The 21924-nt window shown below is 34.3% G+C and overlaps 1 protein-coding gene across 5 annotated transcripts in view; it reads left to right on the top strand.

The window, feature by feature from the left end:
- The window catches only part of ROBO1 (roundabout guidance receptor 1), a 1079496-nt gene that overhangs the window by 701592 nt on the left and 355980 nt on the right, over positions 1-21924 (top strand). The gene's annotated exons all lie outside the window — the stretch shown is intronic.

Here is a 21924-nt window from a genome sequence, read left to right as displayed (position 1 = left end):
GAACTAAAACAGGCCCCAGCATCTGCTGGGACTGTTCCTCACTATCTCTCCTTGAAAAGAAATTGCTCCTACCTGTGAAGACCCATGACTTTGACCTGAGGCTGCTCCCTGCTTCCTGCATCTCAGCAGCCCTGGGATGCCATTCCCCTGGGCCACCAATAGGCCCACCCAGAGATGCCAAATTCTGTTACCAATAGTTCAGCACTTTTCCCAAGGCCACATCAGAGCCACTCAAGACATCATCAAAACCACTCAGACAAGTGGTTTGAGGACAAAGAAAGAGGAGTTTACTAACTTGCAAGCAAATGAGGAGGTTGGTAGACTCCTGTCTCAAAGTATCAACATCCTAAAAATAAAATATAAAATATATAAACTATATAAAATATAAAATATCATTAACTATAGTCATCTTACAGTGGTATAGAGCTGTCGAACTTATTCTTCCTATCTAGCTGTAATTTTGTATCCTTTAGCAAATCTCTTCCTATCTCTTGCTTTCCTCAACTCTTCCCACCCTGTGGTATCCTTTGTTTTACTTTTTACTTCTCTGAGATCAACTAATACCTTTTATCCAGCATCATTTTTTTATATGATAACAATGTATATTATAATACATTCCTTGTAATTCAAGATACGTGATATGTGAAGTTTCCATATCCATGTCTTTCCTAAGGTCCATAATGTGACTACTATTCAACTATCATATATTTACATCATTTTGTTTGCAGGATAATTGTTTGACAATTTTGATGAAATATAATGGCCAATTTTACAAAATAGAAAAGAAAAAACCTTATAACAATTACAAAACAAAAGAGTTTTAGAGTTGCGAATTAATGCAGTGATAGAAATAAGGTACTAAAGGATATAGCTTAAAATAAGTGATTTTAAAATCTAACTTGTGCAAATATTTTTTCTTCATGAAATGTGTCAATGATTATTTTGGACCCAGTTATGTTTCATGCTTCCAGCAGGTGGGGATAAAAGGTCTCTGGAGATAAAATAATGTAGCATGTCCAATAAGGGAAATGTTAGACCACAAAAATACTCAAGATTTGAGAATTACACTATGAAAGTCAGAGCAGGCATTATTATTTTTCCATTTTCACAGCTCTTTGGCTTTCAATTTTAACTAATTGAAATGAATCCTACCTAAAATCAGACCACATAGAAGAGTCTGTTAGTCTTGTGAAATAAACACATTTCTCTTTGTAAAAAGTTGCCTCTTAGATCTTTTTAATTGCGATGAAAACTCTCACAAAAAGGAACTTAGAAATAAATTCTAAAAGTATAAGAAAAATGAATGGAGAGCAAGATTTAAAATTTTACTCTCAAGGGAAAATGCCATTTGGACAGTTAGTTGTTTACATAATCACAGCTTTTCACCAATATTAATTTCAGTACCCTTGATGCTAGAGGAGACATTACAATATCTATTTCCTTACCAAAAGTTATTAAGAGAATGTCCAGTCTGAGTAGAAAACAAGAGCAATTTCATCTGTTATCTTGTTTATCAATTATTTATTATTTATATTTGGGTACCATTCTAGGTTATTTAGCAACTTAAACTAGGTAATATCTTTATAGCATGGTTCTTGCCTCAAAAATCTTTATGAAGCTAAGGCCTAGAGATAAAGTGTTTTGAAACTGTAAGTGTTTTAACAAGATCATACCACTTCTTAGAAAATATACATCTACCCAAAGGAAGGATGGCTTGTCTACTGTAGAGGCCACTTTTTTTTCTTCATTCTTATACCCTATATTCTATTACCAACATAATTTCATGAGGCAAAAGAGCCCTCCCTCAGTCTTGTTGCGATATATTGTTTTTATTTATTATTATTGTGACTTTGTAAAGGCAAGGTGTAGTTGCTTAATTTTGTAGTAAACTCCAAAGAAATATATATTTTTTAAAAAAACTATTTCTAATTTTCTTCCTCTTTCCTTCCTATCACCTCACCCTGTGTTTGGAGCAATAAAAACAAAATCAATCCAAAAAAGAAGAAAAAAACAGTTTTTTTCTCTCAAAAACTCAGAGCACTTTGTCATGTTTTAGGGGGAGAGGTTAACATTCAGAAACACTACTGTGTTTTATTGCCAGTAAATGTTTTTACTCACTAGTGAAAAGTTTGTAAATAGGCACTGTTTAAGAAAACAAAGAGATAATAAGTACTCAGACTTTTCCCTTCAAATTCTCTATACCTAATAAAATGCATTGGTGATCTCAGCCCTTCTGAACAATAGTTGGGATCACAAAACCACTACTCATCATTCAGCCTGCCTGGCATAATTAGTGGCTTTGACTCAAAGGAAACTAAGGGGTGTTTAGAATAGCAGCAAAAGCTTTTTTTCCCCCTTATCCTTCTTTATTCAGCACCAAGACTTTACATATCCCCAAAGGCCAGGGTTACTGCTGAACAAGTAGCTTCCTTCTATACCTGTTCTTCAGATGAAAATGTTTCCTGTGATGCGCCATTTGGAGGACACTCCATTAAAAGTCTAACAGAAGCAGCAGAGTTTGTGTGCCAGATGGATGAGAAGGAAACATTTTCTGTTCGTTCAGTAAGGGCAAATAGTGCTGAACCATCACTTATGGTCTGCATTTGATCAGCTTTGGACCCATGAATAGCTGTCATTGAAGACTCCAGGCTGGGTGAATAGTATATATTACAAAGCGATTTGAGAGGCAGGAGTTGGCTAGCATGGTTGACTGGTTAGCGCCCACAACTCAGAAGGCATAGGTTTTATTCTTCCTTCCTCACTGAATGCTGCCACAGAAGTATAACGTATGCTGATAGTAATTGCTAGTGACCCAAGCATGTTGAAATATACATTAAGTCTCTCATTCCATTATTGTAATTAAGGACTGCTCCGGGGCACCAAATGGTGAGGTGGTGGCTTGAAATACTCTTTCTAGAGCCCTTTTGCTAAGATAGCTAATCATTCCCTTTTGGCTCAAAGCAAAAGCGTCATCTGGGTTCTCATTTTCTTGGACCTTTCTGTGAACTCTGTCTCTGATTACACTCTTCTTCAAACTCCTGATGGCTTTGGAGAAGATGGGATGCCATAAGCTTGTTCTTTTTTTTTCAACAACTTTTTTCTGATGTCTTTTCTTGTGCGTGATCATTAACTTTATGTTATCCACTTAAGGTGTAGTCCTGGACTCTGCTGCCCCTCCTTCCTGACACTGTTGGGATTTTCACCATCCACTCAACTTGAATCTTAACTCTGTATAGCTAATATTTGACTAGACAGAATTTCCATGATGTCTTAGCAGTGTGGATTTCCCAGGCTTTGTTTGAATTCCACCTTTGTTGCTGTCTGCAAATCTTTTGATTGTTCCAGACAAATAATAATTAATAATAATATACAAAGCAAAATAAAAATGTGAAGAATGTCTAAAATGTTTGTCCTGGGACATTTGGTAATTTTGGTAACTAGGATCTGGTGAGCAGAAGGTTGCAGTTAAATATCCTATAATGCACAGGACAGCCCTTCATAACAAAGAATGATATGGCCTGAAATGTTGATAGTGCCAAGTCTTAGAAACCCTTCCATAAAATAAAATTACAGTTGACCCTTGAACAATGTGAGGGTTAGGGGTGCTGACACCCTGGCCCTGCAGTCTAAAATATGACTATAAATTTTGACTCCACTAAAACTTAACTATTAGTAGCCTATTGTTGACTAGAAGCCTTACCAATAACATAAACAGTCAATTAATACATATTTTTGTATTATACACAATATTAAATACTCTATTCTTACATAAAGTGAGCTAGAGAAAAAATATTAAGAAAACCATAAGGAAGAGAAAATATATTTTACTATTTATTAAGTGGAAATGAATCATCATGAAATTATTCACCCCTATCATCTTCACATTGAGTAGGCTGAGGAGGAGGAGAAAGAGGAGGTCTTGGGCTTGCTGTCTCTAGGGTGGCAGAGGCGGAAGAGATTCTGTGTATAAGTGGATCTGTGCAGTTGAAGCCACGTTGTTCAAAAAGGTCAACTATATTTCTCTCCCCCATTCAACCTTCACACCTTTAAAATACTGCCATTTATAGTACCTTTTAATGCTACACTTTTACTTTTTCTTTGGACCAAAATTGATGTAGTTGTCTACATAGTCTAATCTGCTAGCTGTCTGAATGGCCCATTTTTCCTCATCCTCACTCAACTGTGAATAAGGGAAAGCTTCCTCTGTGGCAGAGAAGGAAGAGGGACGCTTCCATCATGTTCTGTCATCAAGGAGCTCTGAGAGCTAAAAAGAAAAGCAGAGAAATATACTTAAAGAATTGGACTGGAAGGAACCAAAAGACTTTTATACCATTTTTCACTTCATTTATAATTATTTTCCCAACATAATTATTGCTGATTATTTGTCTGTATACTTCTTACATCCTTCTGTTGTGAACCTGATGTTTATTGAAATAGCCTTCTCCACTGGCTTCTCTCCTTTTCCTCGTTTACCTTCTGAATTATTTCAGATGTGGTTTGGAGGAGGCAAGCTTGGCAATGATTTCCCATATTTTTAATCTCATGAAGTAACACAAGCTCTGGAGTCAGACTGCCTCAGTTTACTTCCCTGATACCAGTAAGCCTCAGTTTCGCTTTTTGTAAAATTGATCTATGCAATCATCATTGTTGTTGTCATCATCATGTCTTCCTGTAAATGTCTTCCAGGGTTCTTTGTAATCACCACCACCACCACTGTTCTCTCATTAGGTTATTAGAAGAATAAAGTGAAATATTAATAAACTACAGAGCAATATCTGTCATAAAGGCTGGATAATTTTAATTTTTATGTTATTCTGTTAATATTTTTATTGTTATACATAGATAATATGGACATGAATAGCATCAGTTCTCCTATACATATTTATGTATGACCTTATTGGACTTTTCCGCCTTTAGATTACAAGTTGCTTGTACCATCTTTGAGCCAATTGGACTTAAAATTTTATTCTTAAAAAGCTTGTCTTTCTTACTTTTAATAGACTTTCCCAGTGTCACCCCACCCCAACTCTCCACTCCAATTACCCTCCAGTTGAACCTAATGTGAGTGCTGGCTTCGCAATTACTTAAATACTCAAACATTTCCATTTATAGTTGACACTGGTCACATCTCTATCCCTTTCTTATTCCTCATTAGGCCTGTAAATTCCTTTATGTTAAAGATTTGTGGGGTTTTCTGTTTAACTTTTTGTAATTCCCTATATTATTCTCTACAGTGTCAAGTATGATTCAGTCCCTCAAACAGAGACTATGTTATGAGTTCTGATAGACTGTTCCACCAATTTATTATACCGAGTTTGGATATTTGTATCTCATGGCAATTTAAATGCAAAATGCTTTTTTGATCAGCATTAGGAGCAAGTGTTCTTACCTCTGGGATTAAGAAATAGATTATGTAAATGTCTTCCAGGGTTCTTTGTATTTGCATTTGAACAGCTAAGAGGGAAAGATAGTGTAAGTGGTAATTTAATTTAAAAGTTGTCTCTGTGTTTACTTTAAGAAATTAGCATGTGGATCTCTTTATAGGGGGAGAAGGTGAAAAAACAGGGGGGAATAAAGTTGTTATTTAGTTGCTACTACTTAATTTTCAAATTTCCCTTTATCAGTCATTTAATTCTAATAATTGTGATTAACATATTTGAACCTTTCACAGTGACCTCAACTGTTTTTCTTGTTTGACAATATAAAAACTACCAAAATTCAGCTATTGGAACAACCAAAATGCTCACACTTGGAATTTGATAAAAATGCTCAACTCTTACCATGTAAACAATATCAAGTCAGCATCTCTGATATTTCTTTAATTTTAAGGTATAATTTTTTAAAGAAAAATGTAATTTTGAAATATAATTACTACTATATGTATGGGGAAGTATATATATGTTTGTTTATGGATGTGTATAGTGACACAAAAATGATCAATATTTGACTACTATAGGGGAGAGACGACTTCCCCTCCACTCTCAGAAGTTTCACTGAAATTAATTGATGATAGACAGATTAGCAGGAGAACAGGCTTACAAATTTGTTAATGTAAACAGAGGAAAATTACAGGAGAGTGATTACCCAATAACCCAATGATATTCAGAAACTTACATATCCCTCTTCATAGGGGAGAGGGAAATGGGGGTGTAGACAATTTAGAGGGGTAATAAATGATTATTAGGGGAAGTGAATGAGCCCAAAGAACAGATAATGGCATGAGACAAAGTTCCTGTGAGCTCTGGGGAAGGTGGCAACAAATTGTGGGAAGATTAGGGGTGGAAGTTCACCATGAACAAAGGTTGTCTTATGCAGATAAAGTCCTGAAGGTTATCTCTGAGGAATAGATGAAAATCTGTCTGGATGTGGTGACAACTTTTTAGTATTTTCTCTTCACTAGTGGTTAATCTTTCTTGGTTATTTGATGATATTCCTATGAAGGGGTTTTTTAAGACAATTGCATTTCTTTTGGAAGAAGTTTTCCTCGTTCAGGTTAAGGAATGTCCAGAGAGAGCCCCTACCTGTGCTTGTGTATGTGTGTGTGTGTGGGGGGGGGGGGGAGGGGAGAGAGAGAAAGAGAGAGAAGAAAGTCCTTGGTTCTGAGGCAGCTTCTAAGGCCTTTCAGTTTCCTTTAATCCAAAAGTGCTCAGCATGACAAAACATCATACTTTGGGGTATTTTTCTCTGAGCCCCATTACTACTTTAGAGAGAGGGAGAAAGAAAGAGTTGTAGTTTATTGCTTATATGGTTTCCATTTTGCAAGATGAAAAAGTTCTGGAGATCTGTTTCACAATAATGTGAATATACTTAACACTGCTGAAATTTATGCTTAAAAATGATGACAATGGTAAATTTCATGTTATGTGTTTTTACCACAATTAAAAGAAAAAGTTCGGGTGTCTAATCTAGGCATAAATGACATTGCTTATTGAATTTTTTGTAGTAAATGTGAGGCATATCCTTTATCATTTGAGATGCTGGTTGGCAGTCATGTAAGAGAGTGATGGTAATAGATATTTGAGAGATTTAAGTGAGATAATGTGTGCCTTAGCATACTTAGTTTCTGAGCTTTTATAAATGTGAACCATTTTTATTATACAGAATACAATAAAATAAACTATACTATAATTTATTTAATTATATAGAATGGCATAATGATTAAGTGCACAAATTCAATGCCTAACTATAAGCTATGTGAGCTTGGGAAAGTTAATTTTTTTCAACACTTTGTGCTCCAGTTTCTTTATTTCTATAATGGATAAAACAATAATATCAATTCTATATCTTGCTGAAAGGATAAAGTAATACATACAACACATATATGATGTTTTATATAAGTGACTTTCATTATTATCTTACTTTAATTTTAGGATATAATAATTGTTTAGATGTTAGTAGTGGTTTATAGTTTTAAATTAATATATTTCTTAAACCTACAACTTATTTCCAATTATTCTTCATATTTCATATTATCTCTCTCAATAAGTCATTTTTAGCTATATCTACCAAGAGTATAGTCTTTATACATTCCTGTGGACCAAAGTGTTTTGAGGTGGTTTATAGAATTACATATGCCTAAGTAAGGGGAACAAAAGATCTAAGAAACTAAGTTCCATCTAAAAAGGAAAGTTTTTATTTTTTAATTGCATTTCTTTTAACCAGTTTCCTGTGCTAGTCGGTATTGTTTTGGTATTTATTTGTTTTAAGTGAATACCAGGCTGCAAAGAAACAGTGATTTTACATGCAAAAACCTGTGGTGAAGATATTTAAAGTTTTGGTAGAAAGAATGTTCTCCTATTGGAAAAGAATGCCTTATGAAAATAGTATTTTTTATTTTTAAAGCACTTAGAGTTTTTGTGTAGCTTCAGAAAAGTAGTTGATGCCTCCTCAAGTTTGCACAGTGCAGTGGCATAGTAACATAGTGCCAAGCGTAGATGAAAGTATGTGTTTTGTGTCCATATTCTTGGGGTGTGTGTGGGAGAGGAGGCAGGGAGTGTTGATTATAATGCTCACTGTCTGGCCAGACATCTTACATCCTGCCCAATCTTAGGAAGGTAGGTCACTTTCTTATAATTACAGTTTTGGGCTAATGTGCCCCTTTGAACATGCTGAATTCTTACTTAGTATATTGATTTTTAAATATAATTATAACGTGAATTTAATTCAGTATAGGTGTTTGGAACATATGGTGTTCCTTGGCAAATGTTTTCTAAAATTATATGCTTGTACATGCATTCAAGTGTAGGAAATTATTGTTTTACTTGTAACATACTCAAGGTGCATTTTAATAAATATAAAGGAATACCCTGAGGCAGGGGAACAGGAAGATCAAAAGCTTACTCTATTTTAGAAGGTAGTTTTATTAAGGTTGATTATTAATTTAAGGATTTATTTTTGGCGCGTAAAAATGACTAGAAAGGGTATGAGCCCAAGTAGATGGTGTGTGTGTATGTGTGTGTGTGTGTGTGTGTGTTCGTTTTCTTTCTTTTGCCCACATCCTGTCTTCTTGCACTCCCCCCAACCCCTCTTTGTTTATTATGCCATGGGCTTTCATAGACTCCCTTAAAACAGCAGAGCCCCCACTGTACTCTGGGGACAGATTTCAAAGAGCATAGTGTTGTTTTAACTCTTTGGTTAGTAAGGCGGTTTGAAGCCAAATAAGTAAAACAACATCAAGAAAAATGGTCATTAATTTTTAGGATCCTAATCCTGCCCAAATCTATGTGATTCTTAATATGAATGTAAGAGATCTTACTTAGTGATACTTTATCAGATTGTTATCTACATTGCTGAGGAGACAGAAATCTTTTAACAGTTGCCTTAAAGGAACTGTAAATTTCAACAATTATTCAGTCCATTGCTTTCAGCACCTTTTGTTGGCTTATTAGTGTATAGAACAGCAGGGTTATAACGGCAGGAAGAGCCTGTGCATTTTAATTAGCTCCAAAGACAGTGTGAGATAAAAGCCAGGATTTTTTCCTAATTTTTATTTCACATTGGCTGATTAAGGATGCTATTGTAGGCTGAGCTGGCTTGACCTAATCTCAGTGACCACCCATTTATGGAAGGGGAACGGAAAAAAATTGCTCTAGTTTTCTGAATGGGATTAGGAAAGCACTAATTAGCAAACCCTGAAAGCCATGAGGCATGGACAGGAACACAGCACCCATCCATAAGAAACAAATGCAGTCTGGGGAAACATTCACCAATTGAACCAATTAATGCTTGCATATATTAGGCACTTGGTGATGTGTTTTCCGTTTTTAATTACTTAACCATGAATAAGAGCCTGATGTTCCTCAAGCTGTACTTGTTGATTAAATAAATACTTCTGGCCTGAAGAGAGATGTCAGAACTTGAAGAGTACTAATGTTGATAAAGAGGTTTGTAAATAGTTGGAGAGTAGATTCTAGCTGTATCTGACCTCAGCTAGGAGGGAGTTGGCCAGGAATACAGTCTGCAGAACTTTAAAATTCATTCTTTCAGTTTAAGACAGTCAGATTTTAATTATTGAGGAGGAAAATGATATATTTGGGGGATCATCTAGCCCTTTATGTTTTTTATTATGTACTTCTTTTTAATCATACAGAATATTATGGGAAAAATACAGGCTCTGAAACCAGCAGAACTAGACCTGAATATGAATCTCTGTGCTACTAACTAGTATGAAACATTAGGGAAGGTACTTCACATATTTAAGTCTCAATCTGAGTATAATATTATTTACTTTGTAATGTCACTGTGAAGCATTGGGATAATATGTGTAATGCTGTGTGTCACTCCTAGTATTCAATAGGGACTTCCCAAGTGCCTGTTACCATTACTATTATTAATACCATCATTGTTATTTCTCAGTTTTCCAAGCAAATGTAAAGCAGTAGTATCTGGAAGAAATAAACACTAGAGACATCTAGTCTAGAAACTTTGGTCCAAAGAGACACGCATAGGGTTATTTGGTTGAAAGGTGATTGGGAATTACACGTGGTTTTCCTTTATTCATTTCTCCACCCCTTACCCTGGTTAATTGAAATGACCACTAGAGGGAAGCATATATTTTTATTGGTTTTATATATGTGGATTTATAGGTCATTTATAAATAGATGTGTAAATCTACAATAAAAATCTCATATTCAGTCATTCCAAGTGATGTTAATTTTTGAAATCTGTGGACCTTGATTGAGACTCTTCTGTAAATTAAAGGGCAGCAAAAATAGCTTAAGATTCTGGAGATGCATATGTAGGATTTAGGATATATGCAGTTTATGTTTAATATATTGACGATGTTTAGAAATCATTAGGAAGGCATTTTGTCTTCCCATTTTAGATGGCACTATTATACTTATTTTAAAATTCATGTATAGACATTAAAAAAGCTTTGTATATAGATACTAAAAATCCATAGGTGATTCAGTGCTTTCTTTCAGCCCAGAGGGATTGGCTAGGTTTTCAGTATGGTCCTAAATGACAATTCCTAGTGTGAGCAGTGTTGCATATGTTAATGAGTAGCAGTAAGGAACTTTTGAAAGTATGATGCTAACATTGTGGCACATGTTTCTAAGTATATCAAAAGATATTTATTTTCTCATAGTTAGTTTCTTTTATACTTTCCTTTATTTCTTTTCTCACATTTATTTTTTATTTGTATATGTTTATGGGGTACAAGTGCAATTTTGTTACATTGATATATTGCATTGTGGTGAAGTCAGGGCCTTCAGTGTACATATCACTAAAACAGCACACATTATACCCACCAACCAACTTTCCATCACCCGCCTCACTTTCAACCCACTCCTCCACCCTCAGAGTCGACGTTTTCCATCATTCTACACTCTGCTTCTGTGTGTAGACATTATTTAACTTCCACTTATAAGTGAGAACATGTGATATTTGTCTGTGTCTGAGTTGTTTCACTTAAGATAATGTACCCTCCAGTTCCATCCATGTTGCTCAAAAAAATATGATTTTATTCTTTTTTATAGCTGTATAGTATTCCATACACACACCATTTTTTTTTTTAATCCACTCATCCATTGATGGACACTTCGGTTGATTTCCTATCTTTACTATTGTGAATAGTGCTTTGACAAACATAAAAGTGCATTTATCTTTTTTATATACTGATTTCTTTTCCTTTGAAAAGACGTGGGATTGCTGGGTTGTATGGTAGTTCTATTTTTAGTTCTTTGAGAAATATCCATACTGTTTCCATAGAGGTTGCACTAATTTACATTCCTACCAACAATGTGTAAGAGTTCCATTTTCTCCACATCCTCACCCACTGTTTTTTTTTTTTTTCCTGGTCTTTTTAATAAAACCTTTATTTCTTTTCAATATAGCTTATAGAATAATCTTTTAAAAAGATCTTTTAAACCTATGTATTAAAAAATACATAGGTTGGCTACTTAAGTCAAGATCCTCTGCTAATTGCTATGGTTAGAATAAGAAAAAGTATAAATTTCTGTTGCTGTCTCAAAGAGTTTACATCACAGTATGAGTGAAAAAATATAAACAGTTAAATAATACATGAAATCTAAGTAATTATTCTAGAGAAAAAAGAAAAATGATTCAAAAACTTTTTGGGGAGAAATCATTTGAAGCTAGAATAAATACTTTAAAGTAATAATATATTTTGAAGAAGAGAGAGTAAAAAAGAAGGGTATGGAAAGAAAAGGAAAATTTAGGAAAAGGGAGATAGGTGAACAGAGAACAAAGCATGTTTCCATCTCAGGGAATAATGTGATTTTCCTAGATCAAAGGGGAAATTGTGGGAATTGGGATTTAAAAGGTAGATTGTGGTCTGGTTGTGGAAGTTTTTAACTGACAGGCTAAGTGGATTGGTATTTATTCTGTAGACAATTGGGAATATTCTGCTTCAATGAGCATGGTTATTTTAGAAGAGAAAAGGAATGGTTTTATATTAATTTTTTGTTTTTGTTTTAAAGCTCTAGGTGAATCCCTTTTTCAAACAATGTGAAAAAATTAAAAAAAATACTTGATGTTAGGCAAAGTTCTGATTTTATTGTTAAAATGTAATGGAGGCTATCTTATGTTGAATTTGCTATAATTCACAGAAGGTACAGGTAACCACACAGAGTGGTCTTCAGAAAAGTTTTGGAGAAAATTGATCTGTTGTTTATGTTCTCTTATATGAAGAGTTACCCTGTGTGCTTTTCTTCCAATGTAGGAATAGACTCTTAGTTGGTCATATTAAGTGAAAAAAGGCTAGTTAAAGTATATAGGTTTAAATATATGCTTATGAAAATATAGAGTCAGCATATGATTTGGGTAGTACTATAATTGGGCACATGCTGATTTAGAGAGATAGATAATGGCTAAGAGTTTGATTGTAGTTGGTGAGGGGTTTGGGGCAGCATAAAACATAAGATAAAAATTGATTCACCATGTGCCTTAAGCAGGAAGCTCTATTGAAAAAAAGTAGCCTGCATATAAATTTAGGCAGATAGAAGACTTTATTACTGAGAGATTGATCAATTTTTTGGGTTCTGATCAAAGAAACACAAAAAACTCACAGGCAGAGTGGAGGCAACTTCAAGTCAGGTTCCAGACAGGTATGGGCACTAATAATTCTAATGAAATTATTAATACATTGTTGAATGACTCTTTCCTCTCTTTTTCCTCTGTTCTTCAGTTGGCTCTTCTTGTCTCTACTTTGTGATTCAGGACAACCTGAGTCCAAGTTGTATAGTGCATGGAGATCCACTAATTTCCTTCCACTGCTATTTCTCAATACTCTGTGTTAATCCTTTGCTTTTGATTTTGAGCCTCTACACCTTGCTGGAGCAATTCCAATGTGTGTGTTGCATTGAGTCTGCTCTGTGTAACACTTAATCAATGTCATACTCTAGTATGAAGAACCAATTCTTATTAAACTTGGGATTTAAAAAAAAATAAATTAGAAAGAAGGGAGCAAAGCAAGATGGCCGAATAGAAACCTCTAGTGACCATCCTTGTGCATGAACACTAAATTCAACAACTATTTACACAAGGAAGCACCTCTAGAAGAACCAAGAATCAGGTGAATGATCATATACCTGATTTTAACATTATATCAAGGAAAGAGGGACTGAAGAGGGCAAAAAGGACAATTTTGCATTGCTTATGCTGCCCCTTCTCTATGCCCTTTCCAATGCCTTCCAGTATGCCTCATGGAGAGAGAATCTATGTGCCTAGGGGAGAGAGAGTGAAGTGATTGTAGGGTTTTGCATTGAAACTCAGAGCCACTCTGGCATAGAGGAATACAGCAAAGGGCAGGATTCTTCTGGTGCCCACACAGGAAGCATTTAGACCAGTCTTGCGAAGGGGAAATCCTCCACTCTGAAACCAGAGTTGCAAGTTGTGACTAGCCCACCACTGGCTAACAAAAAGCAGCCTGGGACCTGGACTAAATTCTTAAGACAGTCCTACCTCAAAGGCTGCAGTCCTTGGACAATCCTTGTGCTGGCTCAAAGCCAGTGCTCTTGGGGTGCACATGACCCAGTGAGATACCAGCAGCTGTGGCCAAGCCATTGTCTATGCCAACCGTCCTCTAACCACAGGCAGCGAGGCTCAGGGAAAGTCTTCTTCCACTTGAGGAGAGGAAAGGAAGAGCTCAGTGGACTTTGTTTGCAACATGGTTAGTGGCTCAGCCACAGTAAAATAAAATAGCAAGCAGACTCCTGAAGAACCTGAGTCCAGGCCTTAGTTCCTGGATATCATATCTTGACTGAACCTGGGCCAGAAGAATACATGATGCCCTCAAAGGAAGGACCCAGTCCTAGCAGGATTCAATACCTGCTGATTAAAGAGCCCTTGGGATTTGAATAAATATCAGAGGTAGCCAGGCAGTAGTTATCACTGGCTTTGGGTGAGATTGGGCTGGTTTCAGGTGCAACCTGGCACTGGGGACCACAAGAGAGTGCTCATATCACTCCTCCTCCCACTCCAGCAGCCCTGCACAGAGTGAGAGAAGAGATTATGACACTTTGCCTGGCAATCTGGAGAGTTCTCTTATATCTTACCCAAGCCCACCAAGGTGGGACCACCAGGAGTCTTTGAGAGTCGCAGCATTACTAGACTTGGGGCACCACTAGTGCTGGTATAGCTGCAGTGACTAGAGACTTAGTTGACAACACAATTCCACTTGAGTATTTGGAAAGCCTTCAAGAAGCACAGGTTCAAATAAGCCCAGACTGTGAAGATTAAAATAAATACTTAATTCTTCAATGCCCAGACATTAATGAATATCCGCAAGCATCAAGAACATACAGGAAGTCATGACCTCACCAAATGAACTAAATAACATGCCAGTGACCAGTCTTGGAGTGAAGAAGGTAGATGACCTTTCAAAGCATTCAGAATAGCTGTCCTGAAGAAACTCAATGATCTTCAAGACAATACAGAGAAGGAATTCAGAAGCCTATCAGAGAAATTTAACAAAGAGATCAAAATTTTTAAAAAATCAAGCATAAATTCCAGAGCTTAAGAATTTGGTTAACAAACTGAGAAATGCATCAGAGTCTCTCAACACAGAATTAGCCAAATACAAGACAGAATTAGTGAGCTTGAAGCCAGGCTATTTTAAAATACACAGTCAGAAGAGAAAAATATATAAGAATGAAGCATGCCTACAAGATCTAGAAAACAGAACGAATCAAAAGAACGAATCAAAGGAGTTATCTGCCTTAGAGAAGAGGCAGAGAGAGAGAGAGATTAAACAGTTTATTCAAAGGAATAATGACAGAGAACTTTCTAAACCTAGAGAAAGACATCAATATTCAGAAGGTCATAGAACACAAAGCAGATTTAACCCAAACAAGTCTACCTCAAAGCATTTAATAATCAAGCTCCCAATGGTCCAGATAAAGAGAAGATCCTAAGAGAAGCAAGAGAAAATAAAATAAATAAATAAAGGACCTCCAATACATCTGGCAGCCGCCTTCTCAGCAGACATGTTACAGGCCAGGAGAGAGTAGCATGGCATATTGAAAGTGATGAAGGAATAATAGCTTAACTCTAGAATATTATATCCTGCAAAAGTACCTTTCAAACATGAAGGAGAAATACTTTTCCAGACAAACAAAAGCTGAGATATTTTATCAACATTGGACCTGTACTACAAGAAACAATGTTATATTAGCATATAACAATGCTAAAGGGAATTCTTCGGTCTGAAATAAAAGGACATTAATGAACAATAAAAATGCATCTGAAGGTACACAACTCACTGGTAACAGGAAGGAAACAAATATAGAATACTCTATTGCTGTAATCATGTATAAACCACTTATATAGTGGGTAGGAAGACTAAAAAGCAAGCCTATCAAAACTAACAACAACTTTTTGAGAGATAGACAGTATAAGATAATATGGATAGAAACAACAAAAAATTATAAAGTGGGGGGTGGATGAAGTTGAAGAGTAGAATTTCTGATAAAATTCTCCTGTTTATTTCTTTGTTTGTAAGCAAAGTTGTCATATGTTTAAAATAATTGGTTATAAAATGTTTTTTTCAAGCCTCATAGTAACCTCAAATCAAAAGAACCTATAAGAGATACACAATAGATAAAAATCAAGAAATTAAAATACATCACAAGAGAAAATCACATTTAACAAAGGAAGACAGGAAGGAAGAAAGAGAGGACCACAAAACAATTACAAATCAAGTAACAATAGAGCATTAAAAAATTCATATCTATCAATAATATCATTGAATGTGAATGGGCTAAACTCTCTAATCAAAAGACATAGAATGGCTAAATGGATTAAAAAACAAAAGCCAACTGTATGTATTCTGCAAGAAACATACTTCACATATAAAGACACACATTGACTGAAAATAATTGAAAGAAAAAGATATTCCATGCAAATAGAAACCAAAAAATAACAGAAGTAGCTATACATCTATCATATAAAATAGATTTCAAGATAAAAACACTAAAAAGAGACAAATAATGTCATTATATAATAATAAAGGGATTAATCCAGCAAGTGCATATAACTATTCTAAATATATAGGCACCCAACACTGGAGCACCCAGATATATAAAGCAATATTTTTAGAGTTAAAGAGAGAGATATACCCCAATACAATCATTGTGGAGACCTCAACACTCCACTTTCAGAATTGGACACATCATCCAGACAGAAAATCAACAATGAAACATTGGACTTAATCTGCATTATATACCAAATTGACCTCATAGATATTTACAGAATGTTTCATTCAACAGCTCCAGAATATATGTTCTTCTCCTCAGCTTATGGATCATTCTCAAGGATAGACCATATGTTAGGCCACAAAATAATTCTTAAAAAAATGAAAATCATACCAAATATTTTCTTTACAATAATGAAATAAAACTAGAAATCAATAACAAGAGGAACATTGGGAAATATACAAATACATAGAAGTTAAACAATGTGCTCCTAGATGACAAGTGGGTCAATGAAGAGATTAGAAAGAAATTTAAAAATGTCTCAAAACAAACAAAAATGGAAATACAACATATTAAAACCTATGAAATACAGAAAAAGCAGTAATAAGAGGAAAGTTTATAGCAATGTGCCTACATCAAAAAAGTAGAAAAACTTCAAATAAACAATCTAACAATGCATTTCAAAGAACAGGAAAAGCAAGAAGAAACAAAACCTCAAATTAGTAGAAGAAAAGATAATAAAGATCAGAGCAGAAATAAATGAAATTAAAACCAAAAAATAGAAAAGATCAATTAAACAAAAAGTTGGTGTTTTGAAAAGGTAAATAAAATACACACACCTTTAGTATGACCAAGAAAAAAGAGAGAAGACTCAAATAAATGAAATCAGAGATAAAAAAGGAGACATTACAACTAATCTTGCAGATATCAAAAGGATCATTAGAGACTACTATGAGCAACTATGTGCAATCCTAAAAGAAATGTATAATTCCTAGATGCATACAACTTACCAAGATTGAACCAGGCCCATGATATAAATGTACTATAGAATTCCTGTAAAGTTTGAAAAAAAAAATTACGTGTCATTTGGTTTTAAAAAATTATTCTCTTGTCCCAACCTGAACAAACCAATAACAAGTGATGGGATAAACAGTCTCCCATCAAAGAAAAGCCCAGGACATGATGGCTTCACCGCTAAATTCTACTCAAAGAACTAATACCAATCCTACTTAAACTGTTCCAAAAAATCAAAGTCGGGGATACTCTGAGACTCATTCTACAAGGCCTGTATCACCCTGATACTAAATCCAGACAAAGATATAACACAAATAGAAAACTATAAGCCAATATCTCTAATGAACATAGATCAAAGTTGATTGTTAGGAAATAATGGTCTGCAATATGACATTAATATAGAAACATAATTATGTTTACCTCTTAAGTGCTGGGACTTTTCTGTTTCTTTTTATATTGGTTGCTGAACACCCTGAACTATGGAAGAGGTTGACAAATTAATTTCAGTGCTTATATAATCTCACTTTCAACAATTTTCTTTTTCCTTGACCCCTACATCTTTCATTTGCTGGCTAGAAATATGTGATCTAAAAATTTTATCTTTGAAAAGAAACATTATTAAAAACTTACTTTGTGACATATTCTACTGTCTTTTTCATACTTTCATTTTCTCTCAGTAAGTTATTCCTTAAAAAAAAAAAATCAGGAAACTAAAGTTAAGGAAACTAACTGATGGCCCAAGTTTATACAACTAGTTAAATGGTAGAATTGGGAGTCTCTCTTAGAGCCAAATCTCATTCTCTTTATCCATTTTGCCCTCAACGTTCTCTCTGAAGAGTACAGGAAGTCATAGTGGTTGAATTTTTATGAAGCCAATGATAAAATTTTTACCAAAATTGTCTTATCTGATCAAATTCCCCTATATGCAGGCACTGACATGAAAATAGAAGATAATCTTTCACATGCTCATGATATATTCCGAACAAACCAGAATGTTCATTTTACTAGCTTTTATTATCAGAACTGGCTTGAAACAGGTTTTAATTTAAACATAAATTGCTACCATCTCTTTATCTTAGAGATAAAGATATAAGGGTAAGTTGAACCTAAAGAGATTTGTCTTAAACACCTCACTTTTAGAAGCAGGATCACTTTCCTTAATTCTCAAACCTGCTATTTTCTCTGCAGGGCCCCATATCCTGGTCTCATTCCCATGCTAATGAAAATTCTAATTTACATTAGAAGGGCCCCAAACTCACCAGGAAAATTACTAATCAAATTGAACTTTCTGGTTCTGATTTAATTTGGTGGCATTAGTAGACATGGTCTTTGGCTCTTGGGAATAAATTATTGAACACTAGTTTTAACTTGACTAAGTGTAATCTAATATAAAATTCTACCTTGAGCCACCAAAAATTAAATTATCATATTTGTATTTATAAACAGGGACTCTATTTTTTGTACAGTATTTGTTATCCTAGGTTATGAATACATTCTCAAGTGGCACATCTTTTAAAAATCAGAATATATGTTTTTAGTTTATATTAGGTATAAAAACAAAAACGAAAATCAGCAGTGGGGCTTTGATAGAAAAACCATTAGATGTGATCTCTTCACCTGTTAAACCCAGCTGTCCCTTCTGGGATTTGGCTTTTGTGTTCTGAGAACCATTTCTATGAAAATCTAACAAGGAAACTCTAAACTGCTGGTGACAAGAGTAGCCTATTTTACAAACCATGCTGTAACCAGGATCAAGTATCAGAGTACAAATTCATGGTTCCTTTTCTTTTCTTTTTTTTTTTTTTTTCATATATTGAGTTTGGTGGCATTTTGTAAAACTATCTATCCTTCTTCCATTGCCAAGCTGACTAATCGACTGGTCTGTTGACACCATCTGTCTAAAGAATCCACAGCCGTTACCATGAGTTTTGGTTCAGTTTTCAATAGAAATACATTCCATCAAGAAAGAAGTCTTTTTAAAAAAATTTCCTAAGTCTAAACTTCTGAATCAGATTAGAATTTCCCCTTTTTTCTCTCTCTTTCTCTGTCTCTCCCATTATTGAAATGCATTCATTTACTGTTATGTTTCAAGAGAGTTGAATACTGTGGACTTTATACACTTATAAAAATTGTTATATTGGCCCATGATATAAATGTACTATAGAATTCCTGTAAAGTTTGAAAAAAAAATTATGTGTAATTTGGTTTTTAAAAAATTATTCTCTAGTGATCCCATGCTTCTTTGAAATTAAAACAGGAAGAGTATTTTGCTTTAAGAAAAATTATTTTTATTTGGTGAATGCATAGTTTGATTTTGGTAGCTCATCAGTCTCATAAATTTCTGTAAACCTAAGTTGTGCGATACTGGTTATATATTTTATGAGGAATATACAATAGACACTAAACATTTTTAAAATAATTTTTATAAGTGAATATAAGTGTATTACTACATGTCTGCTTCAGACATTATTTTGAATAAATATTTTAGATCAAGTCAGAGAATCTATACATGATAAATAGCTGATATTTATGTAACCTCTTATCTGAGTAAATCAAATTCTTTAGCTTGCACTACCTTCTTAATTTTTACTGTAAAATATGAAAAGTAAGCCAGAACTCATTCAACTGCCTTTATTATACTTTATATGTGTGATTGAGAGTATGTAAAAATGTGTAATTGCAAATAAATTTACCTTCAAGTAGTTAATTATTTAGTTAGAGAGGAAGATATACATATGTAAAAGATAAAATAGACAATTTGAATATTAGTTACAGATAAGAAGAAAACATCACAGGTAGTTTTTTTTTTTTTTTTTTTTTTTTTTTAATAAAGAGGACATAGATATTTTTGGTCCTATAAGCCTTCATGGAAGAGGAGGTAAAGAGAAGGCATGAGAAAAGTGGAGGGAGATAGTATAAAATTCCTACAAAGGTCTCCATGGTGACACAGTCCAGGAGAGGAAAAGCTGGATTTAACAGGGAAATTAGTGTATTAGGACTATTTCATTGCAAGTGAAAGAAAATCATTCAGTTAACAAAAGAAAAATTCATTGACTCATATACTCAAACCATAGAAAATGTATTGGTGGGATTAGACTTAAGAGCCAAATGAAACTAATGACAAAATGCCATCAGTATGTTTTGATTCTCTCTCCTCTGCTTCCCCTTGCATGGTGTTTTCATTTTTCTACTTTGCAGACAGATTTTTTCTGTGCAAGAGCAAACATGATGCTTGGCATCTCACAATCTAGTAGCTATTCCCTGCCAGCTCCAGGTAGGAAAATCCCAGGGAACGATTCCAGTCATCCCAACATTAGTCACAGGTATATTCCAGAACTATTAATTTGTGTCACCACTCTCTGCTCACTGTGATCTAGGAATGAAACCTGTTACCTGAAGAATGGAGGAAAAAAGTGTATTGGTTAAGAACTCTCCCACTGTCACTAAAAAATTGCCACCAAGAACGGTTAATATGCAGCTGAGACAAATTTTTATTTGTTACTTAATAATTGAGGGGAATGGATGATTTTAATAATCTTTTGAATATACCCATAAAAGATATTGGATCATGAATGAAATTAGGAATGCCAGCCACTGTGAAATTCCTTTACATGTTAGTGAGCTTATAATGCAACTTTAGTTAGTGCATCCCTGGCCAGAAACACATATGTTGTTTACTTTTTAATTATAATATCATTACTATAATTATTACATTGGAAAATTCTCAAAATGAAATTCTTAAGCTACTTTAAGATAAACCTGTAGATCCATTCTTCATGTTCATGAAAGAGATGACGCTATGATTATGTTATGTAGCATTGACCTGGTTTTCAAAGCACAAATGTTTAAAGAACTGTCCTATTTGTTTAGTAGACCTTCAAAGCTATGCTTTTGACACTACTTGGACAATATTCAAAGTGAGGCTTTGTTGATGCAAGAAACAAAAGGAATTTTAAAAATTATGCCATGAATTATAAGCAGTTGTGTGAGAATTAACTTATATGAACAATGGTCATGTTCCTTGTTATGAATATTTATAAGGAACATGTTTAATAGCCTTTGTGACATTTTAAAAGCTTTAAAATGTTGGTCCAAAGCATTAAATTTTTTCTGTTTATCCCATTCTATTGTCATAGAAACTCTTCTATTTGTCCATTGGATCTCTAGGCTTTTTAGTTCATTTGGTGTTAAGCAGGTTATATAGTTATAACAGTATTCCTGGGTGGAGCAGTATTGTTGGCCTGGCCTCTTTACTGATTTAACACTTTTAAGACCTGCATCAGGGCTTCTTTTTGTGTGCATCATCAGTTCTCTATCTTTTTTTCCCTTTTGTGTTATAGCCTTGTGGTCTCTGGTCTATGCTTTAGATCTACCAAATGAGAATCTTTGGGCTAAGTCCTAGACACTTTTTTGTAGTGATTCTACCCAAGTGATTCTACTCTGCACCAAATCTAGGACCCGCTTTTATAGTCCTAATTCCATTGTTGTTAAATCTGAGAATACAGTTTCTTTTTTGCAAATATAATAATAATAAACAATAAACACACAGAGGTATCAACTATGGCGAGAAGAGATTTCTAATCAAATAGCCTAGATTCAAATCCTAGCTTCGTTACTGACTGACTAAATAACCATGCGTGAGTCTGTTGACTTTATCGTCATTAGTGTCCTAATGATAAATGGGAAGATAAAAGCACCCATTTCTTGGGGATGAAATGAGATGGATTATAACATTTCTGGAAGATAATTTGCTTATTATGGTTATTTATGTTGTAGATTATTTTAATATTAAAATCCTTGGACAATTCATTTGAGTTCTAAGCTTCTTAACATATAGTCAGTTTTCAGAATTGAGGAAGTGACAGTTAAACAACAATTATGCTTTTAGTTCCTTAAAAGTGTAAAGAAATATCATTTTAATGTGGCTTAAAAATGGTAGGAGTGGATATAGTTCAAAGTTTGAAGGTTGGGCATT

The sequence above is a fragment of the Microcebus murinus genome, chromosome 1 (assembly GCF_040939455.1).
Source record: "Microcebus murinus isolate Inina chromosome 1, M.murinus_Inina_mat1.0, whole genome shotgun sequence".
In the NCBI taxonomy this organism is placed as follows: domain Eukaryota; kingdom Metazoa; phylum Chordata; class Mammalia; order Primates; family Cheirogaleidae; genus Microcebus; species Microcebus murinus.
The sequence above is the reverse complement of the archived record's forward strand: the minus strand, read 5'-3'. Positions and strand labels throughout refer to the sequence as shown.